Source organism: Rissa tridactyla, chromosome 1 (genome assembly GCF_028500815.1).
Source record: "Rissa tridactyla isolate bRisTri1 chromosome 1, bRisTri1.patW.cur.20221130, whole genome shotgun sequence".
NCBI lineage: Eukaryota > Metazoa > Chordata > Aves > Charadriiformes > Laridae > Rissa > Rissa tridactyla.
In genome coordinates this window covers 105560312-105582228 of record NC_071466.1, presented here as the reverse complement: position 1 = coordinate 105582228, position 21917 = coordinate 105560312, and positions in this window count along the sequence as shown.

The following is a 21917-nucleotide window of genomic DNA, read 5'->3' as shown; positions in this document are numbered from 1 at the left end:
CATCAGCCCTAAGAAGGAATTTTGTCTGAGGCTATTCCAGGACCACCTTCTCTTATCTACTTCTGGTTTCCTGTAGCAGAGCTCGTGGGCAGGTCTCCTTTTTGTTTGGATGAGCGGAGGGGCGCTGGAGGGACATCAAAACAGAAAAAGTGCTTATGGTTCCAGCTCCCAGCAGCAGACTCAGGCAATACGCATACTCTCTGACCCCTAGTGTCTTAACACCAGTGATCTCCTCACTCATACAGGTAATGTTAGGGAGCCCATGTGAGGCAGAGCAGTAGTGGTCTCCACATTTTACAGGTAAGAAATTACAAACAAAGAACGTGTTCACATTAGTAATCCAGATTAGATATATTTAGTGGGATAATTTAGCCAGCTGGAGATTCAAAATAATTAATCTATAGTGCTTCTGGTGTGGCATGGTGTGGTGGTGAATTACACAGCAAATCATTTGTGCAAAATCATATCTGCAATGCAGGACAGATTAAGGAACTCTGGAGTTTAGCACCGTAACTACAAACCCATCCTCCCAGATGTCCTTAACCTCAAATTTCTTGCTTTTTATGGAAAAAAATTATGATGGTTGAGTACCACTAGTAACTGGTGAGGCAATGAGATGTTACTTTGAAAAAAACTGTTAACTTTCCTCACTGTGATCAGAGAGAGATTTGACATTTATTGCAAAAGGGAGGAGCTTTTACATCGAAAATCTTTGTTTCATGTATAAGTAGCCACAACCAGCCCTGTCAGGACCATGCCAAACTGGTAGAAGAGAGGGTCACTGATAGCTTCAGAAAACATCAAGTTGCAGTTAGGAAAAATACAAAATCTTTAGCATAATTGGCCAAAAATTTTATTTAAAAAAAGAAATCTATTAAAGTTATAGTCACAGTGAACCATATCTTTAAAGTCGCTCTACAACATGTTTGTAAAAAGGTACGTAGAAAATCCAACTCGTGGGTGAAACAGAAAAAATACCATTTCTAATATGCATTTCACAAACATACATAAGCTAACAAGCTAATCTCTTTTCACATTGCTCTGTGGAGAAATTATGAATGTCTATGTCCATGTTATCAGTACAGTATATGACACACATCCATATATCAATGTCTGAGAAATAAAAGGCTTGGTAAATTATTTTTGGTGTTAGATAATAAAAAACAAGCAACATATAAAAATGGCCAAAAAAAAGGATGGAAGGTTTAAAAGTAAACATTACACTAAATATTTGCTATTTTTCAGCAGGACAATGATGGAGAGCTCCAGTTGTTTGTTGCAGTAAGTGAAATGCCATCATGCCTCAACTTGAGGAGACTTAATAACATTAAGTCTTCATGATATGAGATCTGTGGTACACCCATGGTACAGAAATGCCAGCTAGACCTCACTTCTATTCCTTTCTTTTAAAAGAATCCCTCACCTCCTAAAAGAAGAGTTACCTACAGAAAAATAATCATCATGTTGCAATGGAAAAAAAAAAACCTAAGAAAAATAAAACACTAAGCAATGAAACATAGGAAATACTGCAGTCTGTAAGACTGACAACCAGAAGCAGCTGAGCAGCTCCTCCATTTCCACCACTGCTGAATGTGACTCAAGTTGAAAATGCGCTATTCAGATTTGATGATCTGTTCATGTGTCTGCAACTAGTTAGCAAGAAAAATATTTTCTAATTGATGGAACATTGTGTATTCATGCTCATCCTAGCTGTGTTGTGTTTTTGTGGGGGGTTATTTATTTATTTATTTTCCTTAGACAACGCAATGGAAGAGTAGGATGCAAGTCAGTATAAAGAACGTAAAAAGATCCAGGCAATAGAAAGCATTCCATTTCCCCTTCTCATTAAAGCCATTAGAAGGACATGCAATTCTGCTGTTCTCTGATCCCATAGTGTTCCAGCACACAAGCTCACAACTCTAAATGCTCCATGAAGCATGCAGGTACTCATTGAATTTTACTACTTTGCCATTTTTATTTCCATGTAATCTTATTAGCTGCTAATTTTGTTTCTGTTTCAGGCATGTATCCACTATGTAAAAATCCAAAGCTCTGGCATATCTTTGTACTTCCTGATTCACTGGCATTCTGAGAAAATAGAAAGAAAATTGTTTTCAGTTGGACCAAAACCAGAACTTTCAAAATTTCCAAGGAAAGGACTTTTTTAATACTTTGGGATTGAACAAAATGTTTCATTTTCATCCTGACAATGTTAAAATTGACTTTTTGTTTAAATCAAATTAAAAGATATTTTGTCATAAACAATTGCTTCAAAACAAAAATAAAGTTCATAAAACAAAATATTCTGTTTTTTTTCTCAAAAAGCAGCCTGATTGACCAGCCCTGCTTTTGCAGCAGCCCACCCAGCCCTGTGCCACTCAGGTGCCGTACGCATGTGGTCCCCCCCTCAGCAACACGACCAACCATGGTACCAGTTGTGCAGAAGACGGGTGGTTCAGTGGAGAAGTCCGCTGTCAACAAGGGTGTCAGAGAAGAACTAGAAGAGAAACCCGTCCTGACACCAGGCTTGTTGTCTGTCCCATCTGTGGCCAGGGAGAGCACCAGGGGCTTTTCAGTGTAAAGCTCTTCCAGCTGGAGGGGACAGCCATACACAGTTTGCTGCCCGTTCCAACAGTCCAAGAACTGGAAAAGCAACCGTGATGCAACAACATTGTCCTGGTGGTCTATCAGGGACACTTCACTAATATAGGACAGTTACACACGGTTGTAATGCTGGTGCCTTCAGATACTTGATTCTCTTAAGTTAGCACTCACAACCCAACTACAGACAGGAGGCACCATCACCAAGATTAAAAACTACTGTGGACAAAACTGCATAACCCGTGTTCCTTTGTGTCATGCAGTCTTGCTTAAATGGCTCTAACTTTCAGCTTTCAGCTGGACACTTCACTCCTGCATGGTGCTGGGATGTGTGTTCAGATGATTACCTGTAAAAGAAAGCAGAAGACTGACAGCAGGAAGGATGAAGCTTCTTTGTTTCTCCTGTGTCAGAAATGACCTGTTTGGGGCACTTTGTACTGACTTCTAAGCTGACTGGCAGTAAACCGAAAAATTGCTAATGAGACACGCATATTTTGCCTGTGTTGCAATGTCCCAGGCCACTATGTACTCGGTTTCTGGGCAGAACAGTCATGTCTCTGATGTGAAGCTTGTCTCCACTACTTGTGACTACATGGGGTACCTAACACTCTTCGGGAAATGCAGGGACTGGGGAAGGAGCCCTTTGAGGAGGAGCTGCTGGGGAGGGTTACATGCTCAAGAAAGTTCTGATCTGCCACACCCTTTGCCCTGGCAGCCACCATCTGGGTACTTGGCCTTGCACAACCTCTACGTTTATTTGCCAGAGTCCTTATACACTCTTCCACCTCCCCTGCCTCCCCTAAATATACACAGGAACACACTGAGGGTATATCACGCCCAGAGGACTTACAAAAATACGTGGGAAAATGGGCTTCTGACTTTTCCCAGCAGATTTAGCCTCTAAGGAGGATGAGAACCAATCTGCAGCAGGACCCATTTTTGTCATCCTGAAGCTGGGAAGTGACCGAGATAATAGGACGCTCTCGACTCGCCTGCACAGGGGACTGAACTAGTGAGACTGTCACAGTAGCCTGCAATTCAATGAACTAATGAAAGTCTTAGCAAAAAACACAGATTTGCTTTTTAGCTCCTGAAGGTCAGCTCAGAAGGCCTAACTTTAGAGTAGAAATCCCGAAACATCTTCATTTTGTACTCTCACTGGTCTGCCGATGCTGGTTTGGACCACATGCAGAAATCCTACCAAGTGGTGCTTGTTAGGCAGCTGACCCTAAAATCATATGTGTTAACAAACTCCTTCCAGACATCGACTCGCACCCTTTCCCTCCAGCCTGCAGGCACTCCTCTCTGCACACCCAGCCTGAGGCTGAAGTAGCTTCCACAAGTATGAAAGGTGTGCTCTGCAGCCCAACAAATACCTGTGTGTGTATACACACATACATACATACATGCATACATATATACACAAATCTCCCTATGAATATAGGTGGATAGGTAAATGGCTAAATTTAGTATAATGAAGGGGAATAGGATCCAGGAGTAACCAAAGCGTAGACATGCCATCTCTTTTGCATCTGAAGTAGTGTTTTCATAGGTATCCAGTACTCACGTAATTTTGACCACTACTAAAGCCAACTCAAGAACTTTTGACAAGATATCCAACTGCATGTCTAAGAAAATCCATATACTTCATTCATCTTGCTTTCTCTACAGTTTCTGAGCACCCTAAGTTTAGCCCGTTCTCCTGTAGAACTTCACTGCTTTTTAAGCATAGTTGCTCCTTTAACAGTGCCATACTACCATTTCCTTTTATTACCATATGTAAAAAGCCATGTAGTGTTCTTGTATGTTTTTTATAACAAGGAATGCTCTTTGTTCAAAAGCTTTTAGAGTCCTGAGTCAGCACTTTTTAAGCAAATGCTGAATCTCATGTCTTTATTCAGCAAAAGAAATGAGTATTTGCATGCACAGTCAGCAAAATTCCTAAACATTTACGTAAAACTACATTAGGCTACAGGCTAATGACTAATTCCCTTCAAGATTCTGCAGTTTCTGCATATCAAGAGCCCACTCCAAACTCTGAAAATGAATTCTGTGGACTTGCTTTTTCATGAACTTCTATAGTTCATGCTCTATAGCTCTATAGCAGAGCACAATAAATTTGAATTTGAATGTTGCCATTACTGAGATTAGAAGACATTAGTTTGTACTTTACTGAATTTTGACATAGCACAATTGTACGTGGTTTTATGGCACCACCTACTGAAATACTAAAAGTATGTAAAAGAGTTTAAGAATAAATTTGAAATCATCTTGCTGCTTCATGTGTTCAATTTGAAAATGTAGACCATGGCAAATTTTATAACTAAAGGTTGAAATTTCATTTGGAACTTAAACAGGTTGTTCTGTCCAGTGGTTGTAAAAACATTTGACTTCAGGATTAACTCCTCAGGTGACTGAAAAAGAAAATCCTGCTTTGAATGTTTATATGCTAACCTTCATAATATATGCTTTATATGCTAAGATTTTTCTGCAGAGGGCAGAGATTATAAATCACCCTGAATACACTGGCAAATGCATCCCTAGTTTACTGTATTTTTTTTTAAGAAATATTTATTTTCTTGCAGAATATATTGTGAACATTAAATATTATTTTTAAACTTCAGTTGTGTTGGTAAGAATACGGGGTTTTTTAATGATCCTGAGGGAAATCCCCAAATAGCACATTGAGTTGATGTGTACATTCAGTAGATTTAAGCAAAAACATCAGAATAAATAATTTCATTACACAATTTTTTTATCTCTTTTTAAAAGCAGACCACAAACTGACCTGGAATAACTTGTATTCACATTATTTCCTGGTGAGCAGGGACCTCTTGAAATGAACTATATTAAAAATTTGCAATAGACTGTTTGTAAGAAAGTATTCGCTTTGCTTTCATGAAAATATAGATCCAGGCATACATGGTAATCAAATCCTTACTGTTTGTAGAAAGCCCTAAAGAATTACCTTAAACAAAAACTTTGTAAAGGTGCCTTCTTTCAAATTTTTTTCCCCATTTTATTTACAAGCAACAATGCTATAATGAATTATGGAGATGATCCAATAACCAGTGAATTTGATCACACAGCACCATCGTGCATTCTGACACTTACTTACCATGTTACATTTTTAATGAAGTTTTAAACCAAGGTTCTCCTGACCTTCTTGGCTTAAAGGCCAACTCATTAGTTCACAAAGGTCAGGGCTCTTTGAGTAGTCATGCTTGGGGCATATTTTTGCCTTCTTCCACTCTTTTTGTATTACTCTGGCAGCTTCCCTCTCTTTGTCCCAGGAGATTGGAGGGCAAGCATAATTACATCCTGTAACTTCTTTTCCTTTCTTTTGACATGTAAGTCATGGCAATGGTGGGAACAGTTAGCACGCTATACTCTAATTGTCCTTAAACTGTGCATGTGCCCGTCATTGCTCTTCCCTTCTGGGATAAGCCAGGGATGCAGTAAATGGGGATCAGGTTCTCCTCTTCCCTCAGATGCTCCCGGGTGACTGTGAGAGCCTGAGTCATCCTGTGGTTGGACCCTTCTTGAAATCAAGGCCAGGCAATGGAGGCCTTGCCAAGACTTATGCAAGGATCCCAAAACTTGAAGCAGTGACCCCAGGGGAGCTCCTCTCCTGGCTGTGGCATAGGCCAGGAGAGAGCTGCGGAGCAGCAGCATCCCAGCGAGGATAAGGGCTGGGGAGGCACACGCTGTGCTCCCCAGCGCCCTTCCTCCCCCAGTACGGCAATCACTTATTCCAGGGGGTACAAATCACAAAAAATTTGCAGGGTAACACAAGCACCAGGTTAAGACATCACTGACCTAGGTACACAGGTGAATAAAGCTAGCATGTTTCTGTCAAAATAATCACAGGGATTTGTGCAATCTAGGTTTATATATTGGTGTAAATCAGAACTTGCAGGTTAAGAGCTCAATGAGTTACAGAAGGTTGAGTGGTCAATATGCATGAAGGGAAAATAAGCAAAAGATCATCAGCAAGATTTTGCAGATACGTAATGTAAGTAGATTGAATATGACCATCTGTATGTTAAAACGTACAGGTATAAATATAAAATACAGTATTTTTTTCATACCAGGCCTGCAGACTCCAAGCAGTATTTTGGAATTGGTAAGCTGTAACTGTATTTTGGTATCTATAGTTATTATCTCAAATAGTAAACAGATTTTCTTAGTCCAGGTGTCCCTTTCTAAAGTCATTGCTCTTATGCAGGAAAATTTTTTCACATTCTAGGTAAGTCAGTTGGGATTTCAAAAAATTATTATACTGGGAATGGTGAGGAAATGCTTCTCCAGTAGTTTGTTTTGTGGCCACAATTTTGCAGGTGTTTAGACAACTGCAGTTTAAATAAATTTTAATGAAGAGGAATCTGGGGGCAGATGTAGAGCTCAGGCAAACACAGATGTCCCATCAGCTTGAAGGTACTGGACTTGTTTCTCTCTTGTGTAAATACACAGAGAAACTTTCCGCGTGCTAAGAAAATACAGGTACAAACCACGTCACATATTCATTATGTTTAGAATATTTTATTCCCAATACTTGCATAAAACATGGGTTAAAAATGCTGCTTTCTTTAATGCTTGAATATACACATGTATACTTGCTGTATGCAAATGTATTGGCCAAATTCTGCCCTCATAAAAACACATGCAATTCTAAGGGAAGTATTTGGCCACTATATTGTTACACAGCCGAGTGAAAAATAATACTGTAATACAAACTAATGTAATGACACTTCTTAAAGCAAAGCCTATGTATATAGCAGAGGGAAAAACTAATGAGAAACAGATGTACACAGGAGAGTATTTTGAGTTAAATGGTATGTGTGGTTTCATTTGGGCACGTGTTTCTTTAGCACGTGGAGAGAGAGAATATATATTGCTATGCGAAGGAAAATATTAGTTGTTGAAAAATGCGTATGCTATCAGGAAAAAGAGGCTTTAAAGGGGAAAGTATTCAGATGAAAAAGCAAATTCCGTAAGTCTCGGGAGAGCTCAGCACTTTTAAACTACCATTAATTAATTCTTTTGCATTCCGGGAGGCCAAAACAAATGAAAGGATCAATTCCTTTATGTACCCACAGGACAGGGCTTGCTGCAGCTACAGCCACGCCAGCTGTGAGCACCCCAGCAGCAGCAGCAGCACCCACCTCTGCCCAGGCAGCACAGGGCCCCAGCAGGTCACTGCTGCCCCAAGTCACCCCATCCTGAGGGCTGGCGCAACTTGTGGCACCGCTGCTGCTGCCCAGCAGAAAGCTCCTGTGTGTCCGGTCGGCACGTGGCTCGCAAAACCAACCACCGTATTAACATCTGCTCAGTGCTCAAGAATCTTGGTTGTAAAACCAGGTAAGGACTCCTTCCTCCCTGCAAGGCAGGAAGGAGTTCGCTTTTACCAACAAAACATAACACTGTGTTTTTAAATAGTGTGGTAAAGCGGAGCTCTTTTTCATGAGATATTACTGAAGTGGAGCACTGAAATAACATTAACATAGCCATCTCAAGAGAAAACAAATTTTCAAGGGGAATTTCTGTTACAGGTAAATATTTTGCCCATATTTCTGTAGACTGAAGAAGAAGCTTTTATGTTGATGTTAGAGGCCATGTCTACGTATTTCACCGTTTGGAAGAAATATGTTGTCCTAGTAGTATAATAGCCACCAGCTTTACCTGCATCCCTTACACTTTATGCAATCATTACACAACGCAAAAGGCCTACAGGAAGATGCAGCAACTGCAAGGCCGAGGCCATTTGTTTGTTTTTCTCAGAAATGCTCTACTACCACTACAGATTGTTTCTGAGAAAATTTCTGTTCTTTCAGTGTACATTATCTCAGCCTGTGGACAGTTAGTGTCCATCATGCAACACTTTCACAATCTCATTCCACGGTACATTCTGCAGATTCACACCACTAAAAGATAAGCAATGAATATACAAATATGTAGTTTTCCCATCTGTGTAGAGCAGGACTCAGCAGTTAAACTTCTTAAGTTTTATGCTTTTTCCAAGGTCTTTCTTTTCCCTGATTCATGGTAGTAAGAAAATTCTTTATTCAAAAAATACAGTATCTTCTTTGAAGACATTGCCACAACCATAGAGCGATCTCTGCTTAGTCAAATACTCCACAGAAACTACCAGCTATTGCTGCTCTCCTGTTTACAGGAGCACAGCCTCTCTATCCCGTTACATCGCTCCATTCTTGAATTCTTTCTCAATTATCATGACAACTCTAAAAACTACTAAAGCCACTTAGTGGCTCCATATTTGTTTTGCAAATCCATCCCTCAGGGCTAATTTGCAAACAGGGACCAACAGATTAAAAGTCAGCTTTACCATAGGCTGCTTCTGCACACATGATCTATAAATCTATTCTGTTCCTCTACTGAAATGGACCTGAACAATATGTAGGCCAAGATCTAAAAAGAAAGTGAGGAAAAGGTGAAACTAAGGGAGTATCTCTTTTTTTAATCATCTTCACCTGAGAGGATTGACTTCCAACGACTTTGGATGAGGCTCTCAGAGCACAATAAAGAGTTCAGCTTTTCCTAAACTATTGTCATTAAAGTCAACAGCAGCTGGACTGCTCTGGGAAGTCCTTTCTGAATAGCAATATGAGAGATCATTGTTTCAGACCTGAACTTTCACCCGAAAATGTCAATGGAACCACAGTAAAAAGTCTATAAATCATTAGGGTTTTAACATACGGGTATCAGCATCTCTGCCTGTGTTCCACAGTAGCTAAATAATTAATTCAATTCTGTTCTGCTGCCTGCGAGAGGTCCTCCTTTCTTTCATGTCTTGCTATCCCTGGATACAGAAATCTGGCAAGGAGGTCTACCAGCACTGCCAGATCCTCTCCTGGAGCCACAGGGCCAGGATCATTTCCACGCAAGGAGAGAGGGGTGGCCTGGCACTGCCCTTCTGGCTGAGTTAAAGGCTACAGCCTGTCTGCAAAGTGACAGAAGATTTGAAACCCACATGAAAACCACCAGCCCCATGAAGCCACAATCGCAATCTCAGTTTTCCGTTGGCCATGCATATTCCACATCAAGGTCCTCAAAGCAAACTGGGAGTGCTTCCCTACCCTCTTCGCTTAGTAGCTGAATCATATTTTGGAGCAGTTAAAGTAGAAAAATTTTTCCTTTGCACAACCTTGGACAAAAGCAACAGGAATAGATAGCTATTTTAATAACCCAAAATCATCTGCAGTTTGATGCTGCACAGTACAGAATAGGGTAGAGATAAAGAAAAAGTATTTCTAAAAAAGAGATACGGAAGCAAAAATCCTTTTTTATATATGAAACAAGAGGAGTACAAAGCGCTGAGGAAAAAAATGCATTTTCTTATGGAAAGTATTTTTAGCAGTCTCAGGCTGTGTTTCACTCTATTGAACCACTGAGACATTTTGGTCATTTTTCCCACTATTATATGAAGAAAAAAAATCCCTGAAAGTCCTTCAATCATTTTAAAAACTTTAAAATTAAGCCCTTGGAAAACAGAAAGATGTAAAGGAGGCTCATTGTCTAAAGTCATTAAGCAAATCAATCCAGAGTATCTGATGGCTCTCTTATTCTTTGCCTAACTGTTCTTGTAAAGCATATTTTATCTTAACTTGCATATTGACAGCAGGCTTTTGCCAGTCTAAACTTTTTCTTCTCTAGCTTTCATCAAGTAGCCATTCAGTACCTAAACACTTCTGCTGCTGCAAGTGCTGGCGTAAAATTCTCAAGCAGTGCCTAGCTGGGATAGCTGAACATTTTTGCAACACATCCTGCGACTGGGAACACAGTGCTTTGGGGAAGGACTGACCAGAATGCGATGCTTTCCAATTGCCTCCTTCAGAAAAGTGGACTTAATGCATGTGTTTAAGTTCTCCATTGAACTGGGGCTACAACTCAAAAAAAACCAGTTGAATCTTAACTTTGTTAAGAGACTTGCTATTTTGTTTCCCGCTCTTTTGCTGCAAAGTCCCTCAGAGTGTATATACAGAAAGGGGAATTAGTATTTGTAATGACTGATTTCGTATTTTAAAATCATGTTGGCTATTCCATTCAGAAAACGGTCTACAAACTGCTGTGCGTATGACTATCTCCTCCCAGAAAAGTCTGTTTATGCCTTCAGCCTGTTGGCAAGCGCGAAACCCTCAGCTGGTAGAAGTGCAGCCTCATAGAAGACTGCATTTTTCACAGGCAGGCACATAAGAAGCTGTGGTTGTGGTCTTTGCTACCCAGTGACCTAATTTTCCTGCTTGAATAAGAGAGAAAGTGGGAGGGGTGCATCTCAGAACGTACCATTTTTAATAGGTCACAGAATATGGTCTGAATGGCACGCTTGATTTATAATTAAAATAACTGGTACGTCTTGAGTTCCTTGGACAGCCACGCCAAAAATGCCTGTGATGTGTACTACTGATTGTGTTGGATTTCCTTCCGACTCCTTTCATTAAGATGTTCTATTCCTGTAAAACAAAAAAAAATTATATTCTCACACGTACGTCAAAGGCAGGGGATCAGTTTTCAAAACCTGCCCCATTTCCTCAATGACTCAGCTTCTCAGCATCGCACTGTTTGCATAATGAGAGTAACTAATCCCTGGGGTAAATAGACCCACTGCGTGTATTCCCTACCAAATTTATGTCGTGAAAGGTCAGGTAAAATGACTTGCTTCCTTATATACGTCTTTATATTGTCCCATGTGGTGTTAAGGGATATGGTGTAAGGGAGAACTTTGTAGACTGGAGCTGATGGTTGGACTCGAAGATCCCAAGGGTCTTTTCCAACCTAAATGATTCTGTGATTCTATGATTCTATGTGTGCCCTACATCTTTTTTAAAAATATAGTTTGTGACACATGACAAGGGAAAAAGAGAGCAGTCAAAAAAGACATATTTGGACTTGGGTTTGAAAACAATACTACTGATATTCAGACAGTAATAAACATGCACTTGCAAGTATTCAGTTTACAGAGGGATAAAAAGAAAAATAAATACCTTATTTATATGACATGGATTTGATGTACATCTTCAATTTTATGATGTAAAAAGGCACTTACTCTCTGTATTTCACGTTCTTTTATATTTATGTTTCACTTCATCTCTCCGTATCACAGTAATGTACCTTCTTCAATACAAGCTACAAAACTATACATCAACTGATTTTCTGGACTAAGCAAGACTTATTAAACACATTCAAATATTGGACCTAGTTGGCTGAGATGTATCCCCCTTTCACCTGAGCATCTCTTCTGAAGTCCATGTCAGAATTCCAAGGTCAGACGTAGAGGATCTGTTCCTCTCAGGTAACACAAAGTCTGTACAGAGGCACACAAGTGTTTACTCCTTAGGTGCTGCAATACAGGTATAAGTTCCCTGTTGCAACTTTTTTAGGGAACAAGTGCATATTCTACTAATATGTCATTCAGCAATACCTGAGGTCAGTAAGAAGACAGTCATTAATTCAACTCTGATGTGCAGGTGAAATGTATCAGGTTGTTAGAGTGCTCTTCAAATCTGTGTTTCTCATGTGTTACAAAACCAGCAGCATGTACTTTATGGGCAAGTTTCAGGGACTTCTTACTATGATTTTTATTTTTTTTATATACTTTAAATACAACGTGATATTGTAAAATCAAATTCATTACTTCAGAAAATCACTTAATTTTATCCAATGACAAATACGGAATGTGCAGTTCTGATCTCTGTTGCTTTCAAACATTAATTACACAAGCCCTCCTAGTACTGCTGGAAAATGTCTTATAACCAAGGGGAGCAGAGACAACTGGGCCAAATGAGGTACCAAGACGGCAGAGGTAGCTGTTCTTCAGAACCAAGAGAATAATAATTCAAATTCAATGGTGCTTGTCTCCTGGTTCCCATCCAGAGCCAGTTCACAGTATTAGTACTTTCACATTTTAGGCAGGTATGTTACTAACCATGTGTTGCACCACTCTTCTGGTTCTTTTATTATTTCAGAAACAACAGGCAAGTGAAAATGAGGAAAAGAGAAGCAGATTTTACCTTTTCCCAGGATGTCAGCTTTACCCAAATACTTCCATTACAGAATCTTTGTTTCCAATTGCAAAGGGTGAATTGCAGGTGAAGATTTAGGTGAGGACTTTGCCTCTAACATTTTATCTATAACAAAAAAAAAAATACTGCTCCAGTGCAGTGGAAGACAACACTTCATGAAATAGCTGGCCTTATTCATGAAGAGATATTTACGGTACAGGCTGTCTTACTGGAGAGGACAGAGCTTGCAGGGTGTGCAAAGCCTACCAAATAAATAGTAAAGTGCTACCTTATCTCAGAGGAAAGGTATTGTGGTCAGGCCCTGAAGTTATACTTATTAAGAAATTCAGAAAAGGCATTTCAAAAACCAAGCCATTATGTAAATCCTGAATTACTGCACTACATCCATCGTGTCAGTTTTATTAGAGAGTTGTTAAGATGTATGTTTCCAGGATCTGCAATAAAGAAGCTCCCATCTAATGTATTCTTAAGCGATCCTGAAATAGGAAAAAAAAAAGTCTCAATAGGAGAAAAAAGTGGTAGGAAGGCAAAACCCCAAACAAGCTAGCATAGCACAAAGGATGGCCATTCTAATACAATTGTATCTCACCTATATCTCAGGTGGACTGATCCTGCAGCTGTGAGTTCAGGACAGACAGCTGGGGCGACAGAAGGAATTTTTCTCCCACAGCAATATTTGGTCATCCTCTTACCTCTGAGCACAAAAACAGGCTTCAGATTTAAACACCAGAGCTACTGTTTGTGCGGTGGGAGAGTGGTACCCTGAGCTGCTGGGGTATGGCAGGGAGGATGGGGGACAGAGGGGACTGTATCACCCATCCTTTAAACTTGCTGTGCCCTTTGCCTCGGTGCTGGAGGGATGCCTCCTGCGACATGGATGCAGAGCAAACAGGCGGGAGCTACATTCCATACCACACAGCCAAAGTCTTCTCCCTGACGTCAACAAAATGTAAAAGCCCACACATACGGAATCACGGAATCACGGAATCACGGAATCTTCAGAGTTGGAAGGGACCTCTAGAGATCATCTAGTCCAACTCCCCTGCTAGAGCAGGATTGCCTAAAGCACATCCCTCAGGGCTGCATCCAGGCGGGTCTTGAAAATCTCCAGAGAAGGGGACTCCACAACCTCCCTCGGCAGCCTGTTCCAGTGCTCTGTCACCCTCACTGTAAAGAAGTTTTTCCGTGTATTTGAACGGAACTTCCTATGTTCCAGCTTGTGCCCATTGCCCCTTGTCCTGTCGCTGGGAACCATTGAAAAGAGCCTGGCTCCGTCCTCCTTAAACCCACCCTTTAGGTACTTGTAAACATTAATCAGGTCCCCCCTCAACCTTCTCTTCTCCAGGCTAAAGAGTCCCAGCTCTTTCAGCCTTTCCTCATAAGGGAGGTGCTCCAGTCCCATAATCATCTTGGTTGCCCTTTGCTGGACTCGCTCCAGTAGTTCCCTGTCCCTCTTGAACTGGGGAGCCCAAAACTGGACACAGTACTCCAGTTGTGGCCTCACCAGTGCAGAGTAGAGGGGGAGAATGACCTCCCTCGACCTACTGGCCACAGTCTTCCCTATGCAGCCCAGGATGCCATTGGCCTTCTTGGCGACAAGGGCACACTGCTGGCTCATGGATAATTTGCTGTCTACCAGGACCCCCAGGTCCTTCTCCTCAGAGCTGCGTCCCAGCATGTCCGCCCCTAACATATACTGGTGTTTGGCATTCTTCCTTCCCAGGTGCAGGACCCTACACTTGCTTTTGTTGAACCTCATTAGGTTCTTCTCTGCCCAGCTCTCCAGCCTGTCCAGGTCACGCTGGATGGCAGCACGGCCCTCTGGAGTGTCGGCCACCCCTCCCAGCTTGGTATCATCAGCAAACTTGCTGAGGATACACTCTGTCCCCTCATCTAGGTCATTAATGAATATATTGAACAAAATTGGTCCAAGTATTGACCCCTGAGGGACACCACTCGTTACAGGCCTCCAACTGGACTCTGTGCCGCTGATCACAACCCTCTGGGTTCTGTCACTCAGCCAGCTCTCGATCGTTCAAACACATCCACATGATTTGCAGCTGAGTCATTGCCAGGGCATTGCCTCCCCCAACATTAGATGATGGCAAACGATGACTTCACTGATACCATTTGACAACTTCACTTTGGGCTTAATCAGTCCCACATTAGGGAAGAAGGATATGGCCGCACAAGCTCTTGATTGCTGCCTCTGGCCAGACTGCAGAGCTGCTGGAGCTCTTCCTTGTGAAAGCTGCTTGACCTGGACTGCAAAACACTTGGATCTCAAATACGCCAATGACAGAGTCAACAACAAGAAATGAACATCCAAATGCCTTGACACAGTGACCAGAACCTGCCTTGTATCCCCTGCACACAACAACACAAAAGGGACAGGAGACGTCCAGAGATGGAAAAGGCACCGGACTTTCAGGGCATGACTGTACTCCGTGCAGTACCGACAGACAGGCTACCCAGTTGCCGCTGAATGTTAACAGAAGCCATGTATCCCCAGTAGAGGAATGTTTCACTCAGGCTAATTTGTCAGGCTGGGAAGGAAATATCATGAGAGGAAAAATCAGGATAATGTCATGGTAACCATGACTGAGACGCACATTGAGAGATTTCCAAACTTTCTGAGAAAAAAAAAAAAAAGAAAAAGAAAAAATGAAGAGACAAGAGAGTGCCCATGCATTTTCAGGGAGGGAAGGAGAGACTTATTCTGAAGTATCTCAGAGTCTACATCATTCAGGCCACTACCCTACTCAATGCGTTATGGTAACAACTTGTGCCATCTGTCTTGTTCTCATTTGATCCAGAAATCTTCTCCATGAAAGCTTCATCTACAAGTATACAACTCCATTAAAAGCTTTGAGGTTTTAACAAGAAATTTCCAAAATGGCATTTGCCAATGAAAAAATGTTTCACTGGAATTTCCCAACCAGTTCCAGCCTAAAGATGCTCATGCATTAATTTAAACCCCAGCAATTTTGGTATTGAATAACAACATAAAGCCTAAACTTTTCTCATTTTTTCATTCTGAAATTGCAGGGTTTTTTAATGCTGGTCATGAGAAAACAAAGATGAATCATAGAGGAAGGTATATCTTTCTTTTCCCCTGAAATACTATGTCAACAAAAAAAAAAAAAAAGCCCTTGTCTTCAGATATCTCATAGAGTTTTGTTGTTGACAACTTAATAAGAAGCACACGGAGAAAGAAAAGAACAAAGGTATGTACTAAGCAAGTCATCAAGTAAATGAGACCAAGGAGTCCTAATAAATCTCAGTGTTGCCAAAAGATAATTCATTCCAAAACATCTGAAACTGTAACACAAGTAAAGACATGTTTAATCCTTCTTTGGTCACATCAGTTACATTTAAAGGATAAACAAGAGTCCTGAGTTTACAGAGAGTAATTCCAATGTATGCTGTCATTTCTGTAAGGTATAATGGGCTTTAGAATTTACACATATGGAGGCTTTCCAGCAATTCCTGTTTTATTTAAAGCTTTATTGTATTTTTGCTTAGGTCAGTCGTCACAATGTATCCCTCTTTTTGGGACTTATGAGGTATTGTTTATCTGGAGGACACAAGATGTTCTTATACAATATCAACTTCGCTGCTCAGAAGTAGGAGTTAATAAAGTCTGGGGCCTGGTATAGTTCAAAGACTGCAAGGCTGTGCAGTGGGTTTGGAAATAGATCAAAAATCCCAAAGGGATGAGGCCAGGCCACTGGCAATTGATTCCAACTACATTGTGCAGAAAGCTGAAAAATGTAAGTCACGCTTCTCGTTGCTAATCTTTGGGATCTTAACTAAGCATTGACCTTCTAGTCTTCTAACATCTTAAAAATCCAGCATTTAATGACAATATGGCAATTAACCAGTTGCCTTTTTTTTCATTACCAAGTTCATATACACACAAAGGAACATTAAAATACTCATATACTCTTAGTCAATTCAGATAATTTCTCTTACTTGATGAAACTCTGAATGATTTTCAACAGAGCAAAGCAAAATAAACAAATCAAAGAAATTAATTTATTTAGGTTCTTTCTTTGGAGATAATTTGCTGATCTTGATACCTTAGACTCTGAATAATGATGTTCTTTCTTGGTCTTTTACCTTCATTACAAACACTTCTTATATAGAGAAAGTGTGGTTTTCAAGGTGAAGGTAAAAGAATAGTTGGATTTCATTTGTAAGAGCAGATGCAAAATATGCCATTAGTCTTCATGGAGATAAATGCTATCCTCACAAATATCATAGTACTGTTTTGCATTTATAATCAATAGTTTAAAATAGTTCTTGGCCAAAATGAACAGCCAGTAATTTCAATGCTGATAAGGGACTTTGCATGCCCTTTTGGAACAATTTTAGGGAAGCCTGGTTTCCATGGATGCAATTTCTGAAAATCAAGGACCTTCAGTGTTTGTCAAACAGGACATTCAAAATCAAAATCACTCCAACCAACCTTTCCAAAAGTGTGCTTGTGACTGCATACTCCTATCACTCGTTGTATTATAGTCTGAATCCTTAGCAATAACCATTAAAAGGCTAAGCATCCTACACAACCTGATAATTTCTTGACAACTATGCCTACATTTGGACGTTGGCATCTAAGAAATACATCCCTCCAAAATGTTCAGCCTTAAGGCAGCCTATAACCTATACAATGCCTGTGCTTTGTATATAACACACAGGCTGCAGAAAAGCATATGCAATCCTTAACGTGTAAGACCTAGTTCACAAAATATGAAAGGGGAAAAAAAAAGGGTTTATCCAGGGTCAGAGAGCATTGGTGAGGGGGTGTTTCCCAGAAACCAGGAGTAAAGCTCTTCCAGTACAAATAATCTGTTCTTTTCCAATATCCTTTTCAATCTAAAAAGCCATTAAAATTTAATTTCACACATCTTAACTGAAGCCAAAGTTGTTAAAAAATCTCTGTTAGATCAGTAAATATGACCTTTACTATTCATCATTCTTTTCAAAATGATTGATTTAAATAAAGAGAGCATAAAGCCAAACTCTATGAGGAGGGCATTTCATGTCCAGTTATAATATAATCCATCACCTTTTGTTTGCAAAATAGAAATACCTAAAATACCTAAGGAAAATATTTTAAAAATGTGATTTCACTTGAATTTAGAACAATATATACCACATGCTGCTGATGTTACTTGTGACAACTCTGCTTAAACTTTAGCAATACTGAGGTCCACAAATTGAATGGGATTGTGGGAGCAACAGGCTATGTCAAAGAGATCTTAATATATTATTCAGGGAACAGACTAGGAATGCAGAGATGTCCTGAGGGTAGGAAAGAAAATTAATCTGTTCACTATGCAGGTCCTGCTTATACCATGCTCATGGGACAACAAGGATCTTGGGATTCAAGGCAAGAAGGTGTCTAAGCATGAATAGAACATCTTCAGAGCAATATAGCAATAAAAGATCTTGGTCAAGCAAGTAATTATATAAGTAGATTCAAAGGACACTTTGAAATACTTTACCAGGCACTTAAGGTGGTAAACTCAGGTGCCTTCCACTTGGACAAAAGTATCTCCTAGAAGATATCACAAAAATATCTGAAATCAAAAGTTCTTTTTATGTTTTCTTCTGCAAAGTAACAATAACCTATGTGACGTAAATACATACATGATTTGGTACTGCAAGGCTTTACTGCAAAGCTATGCTTAATCTTACTCAAGAATAGGTCTTTTTAGTTGATTTGTAGAGGGGGAAATGGAAAAATGATAGTAATAAAAAAAAAGCCTCATTGGATGTAAAGAGTTTGTTGTTTCAATTCCTAATATTTATTTTCTCCTTCCTTTTGCATGACAGCCATCATGAACGTTCACGCTGACAGTCATCTGAACATTAAGTAGTATGCCACCCTACAGTTCTGGAGACATCTGTATAAAGCCACTAATACCAGAAAAAAAACAAGACCTTCCTTATTATAGGAGTGCAAATGCCCTTTTAGCTCTATTACATTCCGTTTGAGGATTCAAAAATACCTACATCTAGGGGCCACTAGAGAAGACTTCAAAAGCTCTATGTGTGCCTTGTCATTTATACTGCTTACAGCTAAAAGGGCAAATGGACCGTGAGAAAAGGCCTGGGTTATGTACCAAAGCAACACAATGTCAAGAGTCAGAAATATTAAATACATACAGAGAAACAAACTGACTCGACATAACTTCTTCTCACTGGAAAAACTAGTTTGACAAATTTCTGAATCTCTACCCTACAATAAAAATTCTCATGAAGTATCAATATCATGGGCTCTGAGTTTTAAAAACGTGTCTAAAATTGGGTTACTATACCCAGCACATAAAAGTAGGCTAGTGTGAGATGTTTACAAACTCTCCATAGTACCACAGGTGGCAATAAGAGCTGAAGGACCCAATTACTCTGAAAAAGATCACTAGTGTTAGGGTGTTTTAATACAGAAATAGGAAATTACCAGAAGGAGCAAACACATGGAAATTTTAACCGATATTTTTCCTTGTTCTACAAAAGCAATAAATTCTTCCACTGCCTGTTCTTATGCCCTGATAAGCAATGAGTAGACACACAGAAGACGCCTGCCTGCCTCAAGGACAGTAGGATCTAACTATAGTGAAAAGCGCTCACCTGTGGCTCCACATAAACATTGACCAGGCAAACAATAGTAACAGTAACAACTCTGGAAAAGGAAAAACACTCACATCTAATATGCAGGAAGAGAGAAAGCAAAGATGATTTAGGAAATACCAAAATGGGATCCTTCAGTTTGTATACAGTGCTTCCCCCAGAACATAGGCACCATTTCTACCCCCAGTTCTGCCTAAAAATATGGTATAATTCCTTCAGTTGCGTCAGTATGTCCATACAGTCCAATAACGATCCTGAAGGAAATAAGGATTCCAGGTTTTACCAATAATAGAATAGGTAAAGCTTACAGAGTAACCTTAGTTATTAGACTTGTCCAACTTGAAACGTACTAATAGCAAACATAGTCAATTCATCTTACCTTTCAAATACATGTAAAGGACAGAATGAACATTTTGTTCAAATATATTTTTATTCTATGGCACTATGAAAAGGGGAAAAAAGGAAAAAGTCCATGGTTTGTTCAAATCCCCCTAACGTGACAGCTGCAATAGATGTTATTAATCATCTGCAATCATCAAACAATATGTGGAGGACACAGACAGGCTGTACTTCAATCTAAAATTCCACAAAACACCACAGTCTGCACTATATCTACATCCAAAACCACTCCAAAACTAACACATGACATTAATCATTCTTGGCCATCCATTATAACCTGATGAATTTGCAGTTTGTATTCCAGTCCACTGGAGACTTAAAAATAATAAAAATAAAAAATAAGCTGGAGCAGCAAAAATATGAGAGGCCAAAAGAATAAATAAAGCATAGTGATTCCACAGCCCAGAATCAAAACGAATGACCACTAGAGGTAAATGGGCCAAGTAGTGGCCTCTACTATACGTACACATACTTCTCATTACAAATGCAAGGCCATGGCTAAAATTAGTTGACAGAAATTTTCTGTGCAAGACAGTGCAACAATGGGGATGAAGAGGAATAGATGACAACGTCCCATAAAAGTATCTCAAAGCACTTCATGAACATGACTTGACACAACCTGCTTTCTCGCGAGGAACATAATCAACATTGCCATCCCATAGGTGCTCAAACTGGGATACCCCTTTAAGCCTTAAACCTGAAAATGGTACACTTACTTAAATCTGATGTGAGCAGTGTCATCAGTCTAACATTTAACTACAGTTAAGCATGTGGTTACCAAAAAAAGTAACTGCAGAAATGGAATATGAGCAACTCTCCAAATCTCTCATGAAGTGAGCACAGGTGTCCTTCCTCCAATCTCACTCTTACTGATATTTAGCAGACATATCTCCCGTTATCAGTATAGTGCTAATATCATTAAACGTTAAACTTATAACTGGTTTTGGTTGGGAGATCTATACACAAGGTCAGGGCAGAAATATATTCTTTGAGGAGTTTTCCCAATCTTTCTCTATTTTAGTTTGCAACCTCCGGACCAAAATCAAAACAGGTCAGCTTTTTGCTCTTATACCTGAAAATAAAATTATCTGAAAAGACAATATCATCAGAAGAATTACAGCTGCTCAGAAATTTTCCAAAGATCACATTTCTGTCAGCAAATGGGGATTCATCAAAAGCAGAATGCTTTTCAGATTCTTGTCGCACACCAGCAGGCCAGCCCCCCTGGTGCTTGTTTCCTCGGCTGTCAGTTTCATGATCTGGGAGTATGGAAATTGTGGGTTTCGACCTCTCGGGTCCATGGGCTTCCCTGTGTTTATAGCTGTCCAACACCCTGAGGTTGGAGAGGCACATTGGTGGGCCTAGCTTGGGCTTCCAGCATACTTCTTCCTAGGAGACCTAGGTCCCAGGCTCCTGGCTCCTTAACATTTGGCATCCCAGCTCCCTAGGAGTCCGGATGTGAAGGCTGTGAGAGGGCTGCCAGACAGGTTGCTTGGAGCTCACGGTCCCAGCATCTCTGGGAGATGCCAGTCTTCCAGCTGTCCACTTCCTTACCTGGGAAGCATTGCAAATGTTCTATAGAATGAAACTAAAGGTCATGCTGACTTTTCGAAATTCCTTGAAAAATTCTGAAGTATATTTTTTCCACTTTGTATTTAAATAAGTATAATTGCCGCTGTTGCGGTTAAGAAGTCCTTCCCACGGAATGTGAATTCAGATTTATTTCCAGTCAGCCAAGAAAACAATAAAAATCCAGCAACTACTGGGAATTGTTTTTTCTCTGTGCCACTGTTGCTCTAAGATTTTAAAATCTCTACAAGAGTTCTCAGTCCTTAAACAGGAGAAGCAATCACTGCCTAAGATTTGGGAGATGGTCTACATTCACTTCCATAGCACAGTATTCAAAATCCGACTCTTTGTTTGCAATCTAGGCGTTGATCAGACTTAAAGCCTTTGATGCTAATATTAAGCTACCAATACCATGGACCAAATGCCCCAACAGCAAAAAACTGAACATGTGAGCAGCACTGTTTTTCAATCAAGCCAGCTAACATGCTGGATTCTTCCACTACTCTTTCCACACCGACCTTGTGCTATATCATGCTCCCATTACCCTCCTTTATTACAAATACTCGTTATCACTTCAATCACAAGAAACTATTAAATTGTTACATTGTGGAAAAAAACAGCATGCCTAGTCAGCACAAGTAAAACAAACCCATTTGACATATGTCACTGTTA